This window comes from Aegilops tauschii, chromosome 4 (assembly GCF_002575655.3).
Source record: "Aegilops tauschii subsp. strangulata cultivar AL8/78 chromosome 4, Aet v6.0, whole genome shotgun sequence".
NCBI lineage: Eukaryota > Viridiplantae > Streptophyta > Magnoliopsida > Poales > Poaceae > Aegilops > Aegilops tauschii.
In genome coordinates, this window is record NC_053038.3 from 202,393,674 (window position 1) to 202,407,984 (window position 14,311).

A 14,311-nucleotide genomic window follows, 5' to 3' on the forward strand; every position below is an offset into this window, starting at 1 on the left:
GACCCCCCGAATCGAGGCGGTACTAGCACGAGACCGCAGCGGTACTACGGCTGAGGGCTACCAGCGGTACTACCGCTCTAGAGAGGTACTACCGCTTGTAGCACCCAAGCGGTACTACCGCTCCGGCCCGCGGTACTACCGCTAGGAAACCAAAACTGCCATAACTTCTGCATATGAGCTCCGAATTGAGCAAACTCAAGCTTGTTGGATAGAGGAAGACGAGTAGCATCAAAACAGCGACTGGTTATAGTAAGAAGAGGCAGGGGAGGTATGCCAACAAATAGAGAAGTGAAACCTCCAACCGAGAAGAACCGGCATAACCTCCAACATCGAAAACATCATAGAAGATGCGAGTGAACTCTGTTTTCGATGAACTCGAGCTTGTCATCAAGATGACCATAAGCTCCAAACCTCACAAAGAGAAGAACCAAACAAGAACCAATAAAGATGATGCAAGGATGCAATGGTTTGAGCTCTCTATGAACGATACGATCAAGCTACTCATCGAGAGCCCCCCTTGATAGTACGGCAATTGATCCTATAACCCGGTCTCCCAACTACCATCATGAGACCGGTAAAATAGAAAACCTATCAAGAGCAAACCTTTGCCTTGCACATGGTCCACTTGAGCTAGATGATGACGATCTTGACTCCCTCAAGTTGGACCACCTTTCTTGGTTGCGTTGGCTCGATGAAGACTAGTTGATTGCTCCCCCATGCTCCACTATGGGTGAGCCACTCTTCCACACATCTTCACAAGTCCATTGTCACCACAATGGACGGCAAGCTTCAAGCATTTGATCTCTTCATGATGCTTCACTTGAACTTGCACACCGCAACATCTTCACAAGTCCATTGTCACCACAATGGACGGCAAGCTTCAAGCATTTGATCTCTTCATGATGCTTCACTTGAACTTGCACACCGCAACCTAACCCCACAAAGAACTCTCACGAAGATCATGGGTTAGTACACAAAGCGTAATTGACAATGCTTACCACACCATGGGATCGCTTGATCCCTCTCGGTACATCTTCTACGCTTTGTGAGTTGATCAAGTTGATTCACTCTTGACTTAGTCTTGATCAACCAACTCTCTTCATTTGGATGATGTCTTGAAGATATACATGAATGATCACACAATCTTCTTCTCCAAGACATGCTTGCAATAAGCTCAACTCTCACATGACCAATCTTTGGATAATTCCTTAATAACACCTTGGTCACCACATAAACTCCTTGAAACCAACACATGAACTTCAAGAAATGCCTATGGACAAATCCTTCAAATATAACTCAAGGCAACCATTAGTCCATAGATATTGTCATCAATTACCAAAACCAAACATGGGGCACCGCATGTTCTTTCAGCCACGCTCCGCCAAGTACCACGCCTTGATCGCCTCGTCGTTGCTCTGGAGCATGTCCGTCCCGCCCAGCAGGAAAGCCAGGTCGGTGTTTCTCTTCTTTGCGGCGACGTTGGTCCGGAGTAGGTCGAGCTTGCACTACTAGGAAAAGGCCTACTAATGGCGCACCTAATTTGGCCATTAATGGCGCATTAGTGGTGCGCCATTAGTAGCACGCCATTAGTATATTTTACTAATGGCGCACCACTGGTGCGCCATTAGTATCTGGTATACTAATGGCGCACCCCAGATGCGCCATTAGTATATACAACAGTGCGCCATTAGTATGCCTCCCGGGGGCCATGTATACCCAGGTGCTTTGGCATACTAATGGCGCACAACAACAGGATGCGCCATTAGTAACTTCGGCATACTAATGGCGCACTGTCTAGTGATGCGCCATTAGTATCCTTTGGCATACTAATGGCGCACTATGATGTGATGCGCCATTAGTATGAATATTAGTTTTTTTAATTTTTTTTATTTTCTGTTTTTTTGCACAGGTTACAAAATGTATAATTGGACAAAATATAGACAGCACACATCAGCAACAGATTCATCGAATACAATAGAAGATTAGTCTCTGAATACAATTCATCATTTTAGTCTCCGAATACAATTCATCATATTAGTCTCCGAATTGAAAAGACCGAACAAAGATAGAACATTATATTACAAGTCTCGAGACCGCGAGTTTTGTCTTCACATTACAAGTCGATATCGATCATCTAAACTACCATCACATAGAAGAGAGTTGCGGTCATCACGATGAGCATCATCACGATGAAACTCGTCTTCATCCGGTTCCTCCAACGCTCCCTCCCCTCTCCCGCTAGATAGCGGGCGTATCTAGACTCGGCCTCGGCCCTAGTGGCGTACCCTTTGTAACTGTTACCGCTGAATTGGTGAACCTGTCTCCGACACTCCTCCCAGTCGTCGTAGACTCCGGGAACCTTACCCTTGTACACGACATACCACGGCATCGCTATGCAGTAGCCAAACGAAACGTTAGTACCAATTCACAGACAATACATAAGCAATATATAAGTATGCAACAGAACGATCGGAAGAGAAAAGCAAGACATTAATAGCATCGATTACATCTAAGTTGAAGGACTCTCGAAACCAAAGAGACATACTACAAGTTCATTAAAGTTTAATTACAACATGAGCCAATCGATGTTTCAGAACTAGACACAGCATCACTGCTTTCGACTCGACTCAAGGGACCGGAGCGTGGATGAAGCCGCCGTCTATCGTGGGAGTCATGAAACAACGGGCGTTGTCAGCCTGCATTTGTAGGATTGTGTCGATGTCACTGTTGGACGGTTGATTTCTGAGGTAGAACTGCCCCGAGGTACGAAGGACATCTTGATGGATGATTTTCGCAAACTCCGACTGGATGCGAAAGAATTCTTGTCTGATGTCCGCGTCCTGGATTGCCGACACGCTCGCGGCCCAATCTTTGAGTCTACTCGGTAGCAGTAGTTGATGATGGTCCCGTACGATCGCCCGCATGTGATGGATGGCGTAGTAGGCACCCTTCTGACCGCCAGGCGGCTGCTTGACGCAGCAGAACGTCGTATTGTGGGAGAACACGTGCTTGCCGTACTTACGAATAGGCCTGGTGAAGGTGCCTCCAGATTTGACGTAGCCGGGGAGAACATCATCAAGAACCTTCTTGACATTTGTGTAGTCTACGTTCGACTGACGATCCGGGTCGAAATACATGGCCATGGAATATTTGGGGCTTAGGAGGATGAGCGTGCAATGTGTGTCACTACAGAAAACACGGAATGTTAAAAGAAAAACGATCGAAATCTAAGAATTCATATGTTACGGGGCGGTTGAGGGGAGGACTTACTCGGGAAAGTAAGGCACGAGGAAGTTATCCTTATCTTGGTTTGCCAGAATGACGCCTTCGAGGTAAGAACTCGCGACTTGCCGGTCCCCAGCGCTGCCCAAGATCTTGGCACGCAGGTAGAAGGGGTCGACTATCACGATGTCCGGGGTCTTGTCGCGAATGATCCACATCTCCATACTCAGCGAAAATAGCCGAACGAAGGTGTAGTCAGCGGATGAAGGTTCAACATAGCGTGGATGTCATCAAACCGCAGGACGATCGTACCCCCGATGGAGTTATCCACAAAGCCCTTGCCCTCTGGCACCTTGGCCGCGAAAACCGGGTATGCCACATCCTTCTCTCCGAGACGCCGCTTCTCCAAAGAAAGAACACTGTCATGCAGACTCCGCATAGCACCGGTTGCAGCATCGAGCATATTTCTCGGTAGTATCGGCCTACCCGCCACATGCACCCTCCTCGAGATATCCGCAGTTGAAGGTGGCCCGTCCTGAGCACGGATCGTACTCGGTGCCGGCTGGCCCGCACCCTTGTTAGTCTTTCTTTTGCGTGCCTTCTTCTTCTCCTGTAATGGGACCGAGTTCTGCTCACAGACCGCCTTCTTGAGTGTGTTGGGGCTGATCATATTTCACACCTCGCCTATCTGAGGCTCGGTGAAGTCGGCAGCTGGAGGCGTCTCCTGAGAGCTGAACTGCAGACGACGCCTGTTGCAACTTGGCTTCTCCGCGGTACCAGCTAGATCGCACACGTCTTTTGTTGGGTTGGGTTCTTGAGAAGGAGGCCCCATGAAGTCGCCACCGTCCCCATGATCGGCAAAGTACTGATCGACGTTGGCAAATGTATCGTCGTCGTCGTCGTTCTGATCCTGTGCCATATGCATGTTTGGATCCAGTGGCATAGGGATGTCCGGCACCGTTGCGGCGGTCTTGCCATGGGGCCGACTTGGCGCCGGCACGACTGGCGGTGTTGTCTTTGGGGTGGTGTCCCCCGCCCCCAAACGAATCTGGCTCTTCGGCTAAAGCAGGGGCCAGCTCAGGCAGGCGCTGAGGGTCATCACGTCATCATCGTCGGCCCCGATGGGTCGAATCGGAGGTAACAACTCGTCGCAGCCTGGCAGCACCCGAACCAGTTGAACCCTAAACAAGTTGGGTGGCATCTGGGTACCGTGGAACAAGGGGTTGCCCGGTTGAACGATTTTGCCCTTGGCGACATCGACCAACTCGTTGTTCACGAAGTGCAGGAGAGTGCACGGAACGTCGGCGGCGCCCTGCGAAAACATGTAGGGCGTTAGGGATGACCAGTCAAAGGCAAGGAGATGAAGTCCTCGGCCGAGAGAGGCTTAATTAGTTACCGTGATGATGGCGTCGAGCTCGGCTAATGTCGAGGCACCACCAACGGTGGGCGTGCAGTTGACGGAGGGGCCGCTTGCTGCAGAGGTGCCGGCCGGCGTACACCCGGGTGCATTAAGCTCCCGTGCCAGTGTCGGAGACACCAATGCCGCCTCCGCCGGAGACACCAATGGCCCCGCCATCGCGTTCTGCGAGTTGCTGGCCGTGAAGCTAGGAATCGGGGGCGGCCCCTGTTGGCCGCCCGCAATCCACGCACTAATCCCCTGGATCAAGGTAGGCACAATGGCGGTGATCGTCGCTCCGAGTTGTTGTTGCACTTGCTCTTGGACAATCTCCGGAATCCGCGCCACCTGTGCCCTGAGTTCTTGAACCTCGCGCGCCTGGCTTTCCGAGCTGGTCTTTTTCTCCTTTTGCCCACCAGTGTTATAGTATGACGACCATTTTGTCGACAAGCCTTTGCCGGCCACACGACCAGCTGACGTCGACTTACTGAGCTTATCCTTGTTCTTCATTACATTCAACGCCCTATTTAGAGTGGTGTCCCAAGGGTTGCTCTTAGTCGACCCCGCGCTACTGCTTTCAGTCGCCTGCGGAAGGAATGTGAACCATTTAGAAATTTGGCTTCATTAATTAGAATGCAACCATATGGAGCTAATTACGCGGGGGTGTATTCCTTACCAGAACAAGCTCAAGCGCCCTGGTCTTCGGATCCGTGGTAAGCTCCTTTGTTTTCGGGTCCTTCTTGTACCGGGCCCTGACAAAGTTCCTGGTCTGCTTGTCACCGTATTTATCGAAGAGGGGCGGTAGGCCTTGCTCGGCACGGTCCGCCTCCTCCTTGTCCCATATAGGCTCCGCTACTCTGTAACCGCCGGGACCGAGTGTGTGTTCCCCTAAGTTCAGCTCCCGCATTTCTTTCCCCCACTTACTTGATTCGGAGTTTGCGGTGCTCGAGCAATTGATCTTGAAGTCATTGTAGTCATCTTCGGTGATCGAAGGATTTTTCTCCTTGATCTTCTCATAACTCTCACCTTTCTCGATCATTCTCTTCACATTGCTTTTCCAAGTAGACAGGGCCTTGCTCATCTTCGTGAGGGCAGCATTGTTCACTTTATTCCCTTTGAGGCTTGTGTTTTCAAATTCAGCGGGGAACTTGTATCGTTCGTGCAGCTTCGTGAAGAGGAGGTTGCGCAAATTCCCTCGGTCAGGATGCCTCAGGTTCTCGGTGTTGATCGAGACGGTGCTCCGGAGAATGCACCCGAGCTGAAGCGAGTACCCCTTGACTATTCGTTCGGGCGCCGTTGGATTCCCGTCGGAGTCCACTTCAGTAACTTCCTCCTTGAGGGTGCGGAGCACGGTCGGGCGCCGGTCCTTCCGTTGCCTCTTCGGTTGGCTGCCATCTGTGCGTGCGCCGCCATCATCAGTGGTGGCATCCTCGGCGGCACCATCAGTGGTGGCATCAGTGGGGTCATCCTCGGCGGTACCATCAGTGGTCTCAGGATCGGTGGGGAAGGCGGCGTCCTCATACAAGTGAGGTTGTTCCTCCATCTCCTGGGACAGCTTCCAGAATGGCTTGACGCCCGAACCCCCGGCCTCATCGTTGTTGGCCATGTTTCTCTCTAAATAGGAATAAAGTTTGGTCAAAAAGTTGGTTATTGTCAAGGAACAAGATCATGGTCTCATCATTTAGGGTTTGTCGACACCGAGGCATCCTAAAAGCTAAGCTTTTATCATTGAGGGTTTTTCGACGCCGAGGCACCCTAAAAGCCTAAGCTTTTCATCATTTCGGTTTTTATCGACACCGAGGCACCCTAAAAGCCATGCATTAGTCACAAGTACGCCGGGGCACTTGATCCTACTTAATTAACTACTAAGATACCCCGGCCCATGCATTAGTCACAAGTACCCCATATGTCCTATTTTTAGCAAAGTCATGCTAAAATTCACGGAAAATTTCAGCATGACCTTTGCTGAAAATAGGACATATGGAGTACCCGAATTTGCCGGAACGGAAGTTAATCGACATTCCGACAAACTCAAGGGCCTCTCGGGTGGACAAGGCAAAAAAGGCCTCCATCACAACATGGAAAATACATTGGCATGTGAAGAGGTGAAACAATATATGCATCTCCAAGCAGTATCATTCAACATTTTGGACAAAACACTACAAACAACATGAGACACTAAAAACAATTGCTACCAATGAATCTACACTTCTATAACAAAATAAATCAGAAACTTAGTCTGTCATCATTAGGCAGCCACCATTAGTTATTCCGTTATGTTAAAGCAGAAATAGAAAAATAGACTGAAAACACTAAAACCAGAAACAAATCCAACTGTACAGGCCAATGCATATAGGAAAAGTGAGGGGTTGAACTTCATTTTTTTTTCAGGTTTTCTTGGGTGTATGAGGTCTGCAGATCATATGATCCATTTGACTTATTATACTAACACTAGCATTTGACATATCTAATCCCGACTAACTGAGCTATGATTCACTTTTGTTATTGTGTTGTTCATGCAAAGACAGGCCGGGTGCGGCATTGTCATGATTTGGTTTATGCCTCAATCAAACAATCAAGAGCAAAAGTTTACCTAAATACTAAACCGCTGTTAGGGAACGGTCAGGAGGGCACTGGTATATGCTGATTATAGGCGTCTCTGCGTCCTAGTTAGGTGGGTCTCATATAGCGGAATCAGCAAAAAATTCCTTAAGGTGGATTATGGAACGAGAGATCATGTTAGTCAAGAATTACAACTCATGTGCACAAACGAGGGGCTTCAATAACATGATCCGTGCAAGCAATAAACTCTCCATCTACTGATATCAATAGGCACAGATATGTTTTCGGCAACTGAAACTATCAATCGTTTTCCTGATTTTTAAAGATCAGCGACAAAAGCAATTTGCCCTAGCATGCAAACCAGCATTCTGGATTTGAATGAATTTCAAACTGCGGGTGGACTGTAGTTCATCAACAGTGACATTAACCAAATGAACATGACACCATAGCAGTATCAAAAATAGCACCAAGAAAAGTGCAAGCCCCCTCCCACTGCTTAGCTTGATTAGGCGCTTATTTAATGGAGCTAAGAAATATGGGTTTAATTTAGTACAATACAAACTGCAGCTAGATCAAACCATAAGATATAAACAGAGTAATACAATGATGCATATATAACAGGTAAGGTGGCAGTGCAAGATAGGAACACTCGAGTTTCATCTTTAGGTTGCTTTCATGTTTAAGCCTGAAGTGTAATGGATGTTATGTTATTTGGGTTTCACAGAAATAAACTGGGTCGACGCTTAATCCCCTTTCATCCAAAACCGAGAGGGATTCGACCTGTTGGTGTCAACTGCTAAGTAATTAAGCTACAAGTAGATGGGGCAGTTTCCATCTTCTAACAAACCCGGGTGAGGAGTTGGGTTACACGTTTTTCTGACCAGCATCAGTCACAAACACAAACCGCGATTAAGCTAGCAGCAGCAGCACTGGTCTGGTAGCACCACACATTGCAAGGAATCGCTTTGTGAACCCAACACTTATGTAACATGATTCAGACTATTGCAGCACAATGGAATTTTAAGTTGCACACCGACACACGCGGAAGGGTGGATGATTTTTCAGTTGCACACCGACACACGCGGAAGGGTGGATGATTTTTCAGTTGCTCATGCTTTTTACAAATTGTAGCTACTGTTTTTTATACCTAAACAAAATTGCCCTAGCTATATTTGCTACTGTTTTTATACCTAATTTTTTGCTACTGTTTTTTTAATTTGCTACTGCTTTTTTTTATTTGCTACTGTTTTTATACCTAAACAAAATTTCCCTAGCTATATTTGCTACTCTTTTTTTATTTGCTACTCTTTTTATACCTAATATTTTTGCTACTGTTTTTAAAATTGCTACTATTCTTTTAAAATTGCTACTGTTTTTTATACCTAAACAAAATTACCCTAGCTATATTTGCTAATATTTTTTATTTGCTACTGTTTTTATACCTAATTTTTTTGGTACTGTTTTTTTAAATTGCTACTGTTTTTGCTACTACCCTAATTTCCTAAAAGATTTCTAACTTTGCTAACTGTGCTAGATTTGCCCTAAAATTTACTGCCCTAACCCTAAAATTTGCAAACCCTACACCCTAAAATTTACAAAGGGGAAGGAGGAGGCCAGAGGGGGAGGGAGAGGTGGGGTCAGTACCTGAGGAGGCGGAGGAGGCCGGAGGGGACAAGGAGGAGGTCGGAGCGGCGCGGCGGTGGCGCGGACGAGGAGGAGGGCGAGGACGAGGACGACGGGGCGGCGGCGTCGGGAGAGGAGAGGGGAAGGGGATCGAGGGCGACGTCGAGGGGCGAGGAGGAGGTCGAGGCAGCGGCGTCGGGAGAGGAGAGGGGAAGGGGCAGCGGCGTCGGGGCGTCAGAGCGGAGACGAGGACGACGGGGCGGCGTCGAGGCGGCGGGGCAGCGGCGTCGGGAGAGGAGAGGGGAAGGGGATCGAGGGCGAGGGAGAGAGAGGGGATAGGTTATCTTCCAACAGGTACATCCATACTAATGGCGCACCTCACCCTGGTGCGCCATAAGTACATCCATACTAATGGCGCACCTCACCCTGGTGCGCCATTAGTATTTTTTTTTGATTTCTGCTCGAGCCAACAGGTTATCTTCCACCTGACCTGATCCACACCAAGTTCCCTCTACTAGCTCGACCGGTCAGCAGCCAGTTCTCACACCAGGAGGTCCTGGGTTCGATTCCCAGGCCCCACAATTTTTTTTATGCATTTAAAATGCTGTTTGATATTTATTTGTGTTTAAATATGTTCAAACTTGTTTAAATCATAACAGTAATATTTTTTATAAGACAGTAATATTTTTTTTAAAAAATATCATCAAACAGTAATGCCGGTGGAGCGGGGGAGGGTGCGCGGGGTGCGGGGGGCCGGTGGACCGGGGGGTGCTCGGCGGCGAGGGGGACCGGATCTGGCGAGGTGGGATAGCGATCGAGATGGAGGGGGATCGAGATCGAGTGTCCATGAAATTTAAAAATATTCATGATAGTTCAAAAAGTGCCCATGAAATACAATCGAGAAATGAAGGCTACGATTTAAATACAATCGATCTTAGCTAGCTATCTGTTCACAATCTTCTTGCCCTTCTTTTTCGCAAATGGAGTTCTTCTGTGGAACGGACGTCCTTTAGGTAGGGTGGTCCTGCTTCTTCTTGTGGTGTATGCTGCTACTTCATCATCGTCGTCATGTTCGATTCTCGGGTCGCCGTACTTGTCGAAGTCTTGCTCATTGGCTACTCCATCCATTCCGATGATCTTCCTTTTGCCTCTCCTCACGACAACACGACTGGGCTTTGACGGGTCGGTAATGAAGAAGCATTGGTCCACTTGGGAAGCCAGTACCCATGGCTCATTTTTCGCGGTGACGTTTGCGCCTGCGGTCTTGGATTTGGCTTCGGGTATAACCATGGTGGTGAAATACCGGTCTTCTTTTAGGACGCTCTTGGCCCATCTGACACGGAACATCGGGACCTTCTCTCCAGCGTAGCTCAGCTCCCAGATCTCCTCGATCCTTCCGTAGTATCTGTCCTTGTCGTTACCGGTGTAGGATTCCATCGTTACCCCGGAGTTCTGATAACCATCGCTCTTCATGTCCTTGGCCTCGGTGTAGAATGTGTAGCCGTTGATATCGTACGCCTCATAGGTCATCAGGTTGTGCTCGGCGCCCTGTGACAAGGCGAATATGAGTTGTTCTTCCGCGGAAGAATCCTCATGTAAAGGGTACGACAGAAGCTTCTGCTTGAACCAACGCGTGAAACATGAGTTGTGCTCTTTGAGTATATCTCCGTCCGTCCTCTGTTGGCCTCGGTCATTGTACGTCTTCTTAATAAAGGTTTTGTGCTCTACCACCCAAGGATCGACCACGTCCATGTGTTGTAGCGCGACTAGGTTTGCTCTTTCAAAGTCGGCGAGTCGACCCTCGAAGTCGACATGCATTTCGCGGCGACCCTCACGGTGACCCCATCCAGCGAGCCTGCCGAGGTGCCTGTTGACGGGCAGACCAACGGGGTTCTCGATGCCTAGATAATTCGTGCAGTAGGAGATGCACTCTTCGGTCAGAAAGCCCCTGGCTATGCTTCCCTCTGGACGTGACATGTTGCGAACGTATCCTTTGATGACACCATTCATCCTTTCGAACGGCATCATGCTGTGCAGGAACGTCGGCCCGAGTTGGATGATATCGTCCACGATATGGACCAGCAGATGCACCATAACGTCGAAGAATGCGGGCGGGAAGTACATCTCAAGCTCGCATAGTATCACCACGATCTCTTCCTGTAGCCTTCTGAGTTGCCTCACGCCAACAGACTTCCGAGAGATGACATCGAAAAAGTTGCATAGGCCAAATAGCGTTTCACGGACGTGCGCGTCCATGATCCCACAGATTGCAACTGGAAGTATCTACGTCATCAGCACGTGACAGTCGTGAGACTTCATCCCGCTGAACTTCAGCTTCGCTAGGTCTAGGTATCTGCTTATCTTCCCCGCGTAACCGTAAGGAAGTTTTTACTCCTACGAGGCAGGTGAAAAACTGCTCGATCTCCTCCTGACTTAGAGTGAAGCACGCGGGAGGGTAGTCATTTCCGGTCTTCTTGGCCTTTTTGCCTTTGCGATGACTTTCCGTGTCCTGCTTCGCCTCATCATCATCATCATCATCATCATCATCATCATCATCATCATCATCATATATAGCATGAAGCTCCTGCCTGATGCCCATTGATTTCAAGTCTGCCCTTGCTTTCGGCCCATCTTTGGTCCTCTCTGGCATGTTGAGCAGGGTACCAAGCAGACTCTCGCACACGTTCTTCGTGATATGCATGACATCAAGGCTGTGAGGCACACGGTGGATCTTCCAGTACGGCAAGTCCCAGAAAACAGACCTCGTTTTCCATACCTTCAGCAGCGGCTCTGGCGCCTTTCGCTTCTTTCCCGGCTCTGGCGCCTTTTGCTTCTTTCCCGGCAGTGGGCAGTCTTTCCAATTTTTCAACAGCTCGTCTATTTCCTCGCCGCTCCTCGTACGCGGGCGTCCTCGGGGTTCGGTTTCACCATCGAATAGATCCTTGCGTTTTCTCCACGGGTCATCGTCGCGAAGCCACCTTCGATGTCCCATGAACACGGTTTTCGAAGACCCGGGATCTCTATCTAGCTGGCGATACGTTGTGTCATCCATGCACCTGACGCATCCAGAAAATCCGTGGACCACCTGCCCCGCGACATATCCGTAACCGAGATAGTCGTGCACCGTCGTGAGCAGCGCGGCTCTCATAGGGAAATATTCTTTCTCTGCGGCGTCCCACGTATTGGCTGGCGTTTTCCACAGCGTGTTAAGCTCCTCTTTCAGCAGCCCCAGATACAGATTGATGTCGTTCCCTGGTTGTTTCGGTCCTTCAATTAGCATACTCATGTGAATGTACTTCCTCTTCATGCACAACCAGGGGGAAGGTTGTACATCCACACAAACACAGGCCAGGTGCTATGTGTGCTTCTCTGGCTGCCAAACGGATTGACTCCATCGGTGCTCGCGCCCAGCACGATGTTCCTTGGATCGTTCCCAAATTCTAGGTCTTCGAAGTTCAACGCTTGCCACTGGCTCGCATCCTTAGGGTGACTCAGCATCTTGTCTTTTTAATCTATCTCCGGATCATTTGCGTCATCTTCTCGCTTCTTCTCCTCCCTATCCGCGTGCCAACGCAGGAGCTTTACTACCTTAGGGTCCGCGAAATACCGCTGCAGACGAGGAGTGATCGGAAAGTACCACACCACTTTTCGAGGAGCTTTCTTCCTCTTCTTGTATCGAGTGACGCCGCACACCGGACATATGGTAGACTCCGCGTGCTCGTCCCGATAAATGATGCAATTGTTCATGCACACATGGTATTTCACGTGCGGTAAATCCAGAGGACACACGATTTTCTTCGCCTCCTCCAAACTGGTCGGGCACTTGTTCCCCTTGGGAAGACGTTCGTGCCAGAATGACATGTTCTCGTCGAAGCATGCGTCGGTCATTTTGTGTTTTACCTTCATCCCAGAGCCATGAGCGTTACTTTCAGGCGGGTATCCTCGGGCCTGCATCCTTCATACAATGGAGTAACCGCGTCTCACTCAAGTTGATCCATCTTGGCTTTCTCTCGGGCGGCAGCTCTTGCGTTATCCGTCTGCTTGAGAAGCAGCTCTTGAATATGAGGGTCCTGCACCCAGCCCATCGATGGTCCAGCGTCGTCTGCTCCGCCGGCATCATCATCTTCATGATCATGCCCGTCGTCTGCTCCGGCATCTTCCTCATCATCATGTCCTGCATCTTCTACATGATGACTGTGTACAGCATCACCGTCGTGATCATCTCCTGGGGATTCTTCGTCTTCTCGCCCGCCCGAGCCGCGGTGGTTGTCTTGCTGCCCTTCCTCATTTCTTGCCCGGCCCCCATGGACGACTTCGTAGTCATCTTCATCACCTTGCCACCGATAGCCATCCATGAAACCACGCAAGAGCAGGTGGTCCCGCACCTGCCCGGATTCCGGGTCCGCAATAAGGCTCTTCAGCTTGCATCTTCGACACAGACATCTTATCTCCGTCTCGTTCTTTTGAAGCATCTCGGCCTTCGCGGACCTCAAAAACCTATTCACGATGCCTTTGGTCATCATGCGGACCATGGTCGCCTGCGGGGTAGAGCAAAACGATATTTTAGAACCAAGAAAAAATTTGGCATGACTTTCCCTAAAAATAGGACAAAAAAGAATGCTTAATGCCAAAATTCTCGCCGAAACGGAAATGAATCAACATTCCGGCAAAATATTGGCAACTATCGCATTTCAAATACCGGTACACCTCCAAACACAAACACATATGCAACACCACAAACATATGCAACACCACGAACATACATAGATCTAGCTAGGCCATAAAAAGTGCATGTGCACATTGTTGTAGGGAGAACAACATAAATATAGCTTCCCCCTTACTTACCTATCAAAACAAGGTAATTTAACCACTTAAATTGAATGAATCTATGGTGGAAATGAGGTGAAAAAGAGGAGGCACCCGAGACAAGGAGGAGGTGGAGAGAATGAAGTGGGGAGAAAGTGAGTGTGGGTAGGAGAGGCTGTCCAAAATATCTTGTTGCTGCCCACTTACTAATGGCGCACCAACTCTAAATGCGCCATTAGTAATGGCGCACTGTGGAACAGTGCGTAAACTAGTAATGGCGCACGGTGGAAAAGTGCGCCATTAGTAGTTTTGCAAAAAAGGGAATAAAAAATATAATAGAAAAAACAACATTAGTGGCGCACTTTCCGGCAGGTGCGCCATTACTAGTTACAACTAGTAATGGCGCACTGTGTCTGGATGCGCCATTAGTATGTTTGGACAGGTGCACTAGTTAAATTTTTTTTTGATACTAATGGCGCACCCTGGGCCAGGTGCGCCATTACTAGTTGTAACTAGTAATGGCGCACTGTGTCTGGATGCGCCATTAGTATGTTTGGACAGGCGCACTAGTTATTTTTTTTTGATACTAATGGCGCACCCTGCGCCAGGTGCGCCATTAGTAGTTTCAACTCTAATGGCGTATCAGAAGGTGGTGCGCCATTAGTTGTCTGGTGCGCCATTAGTGTCAATCCCATCTATAGC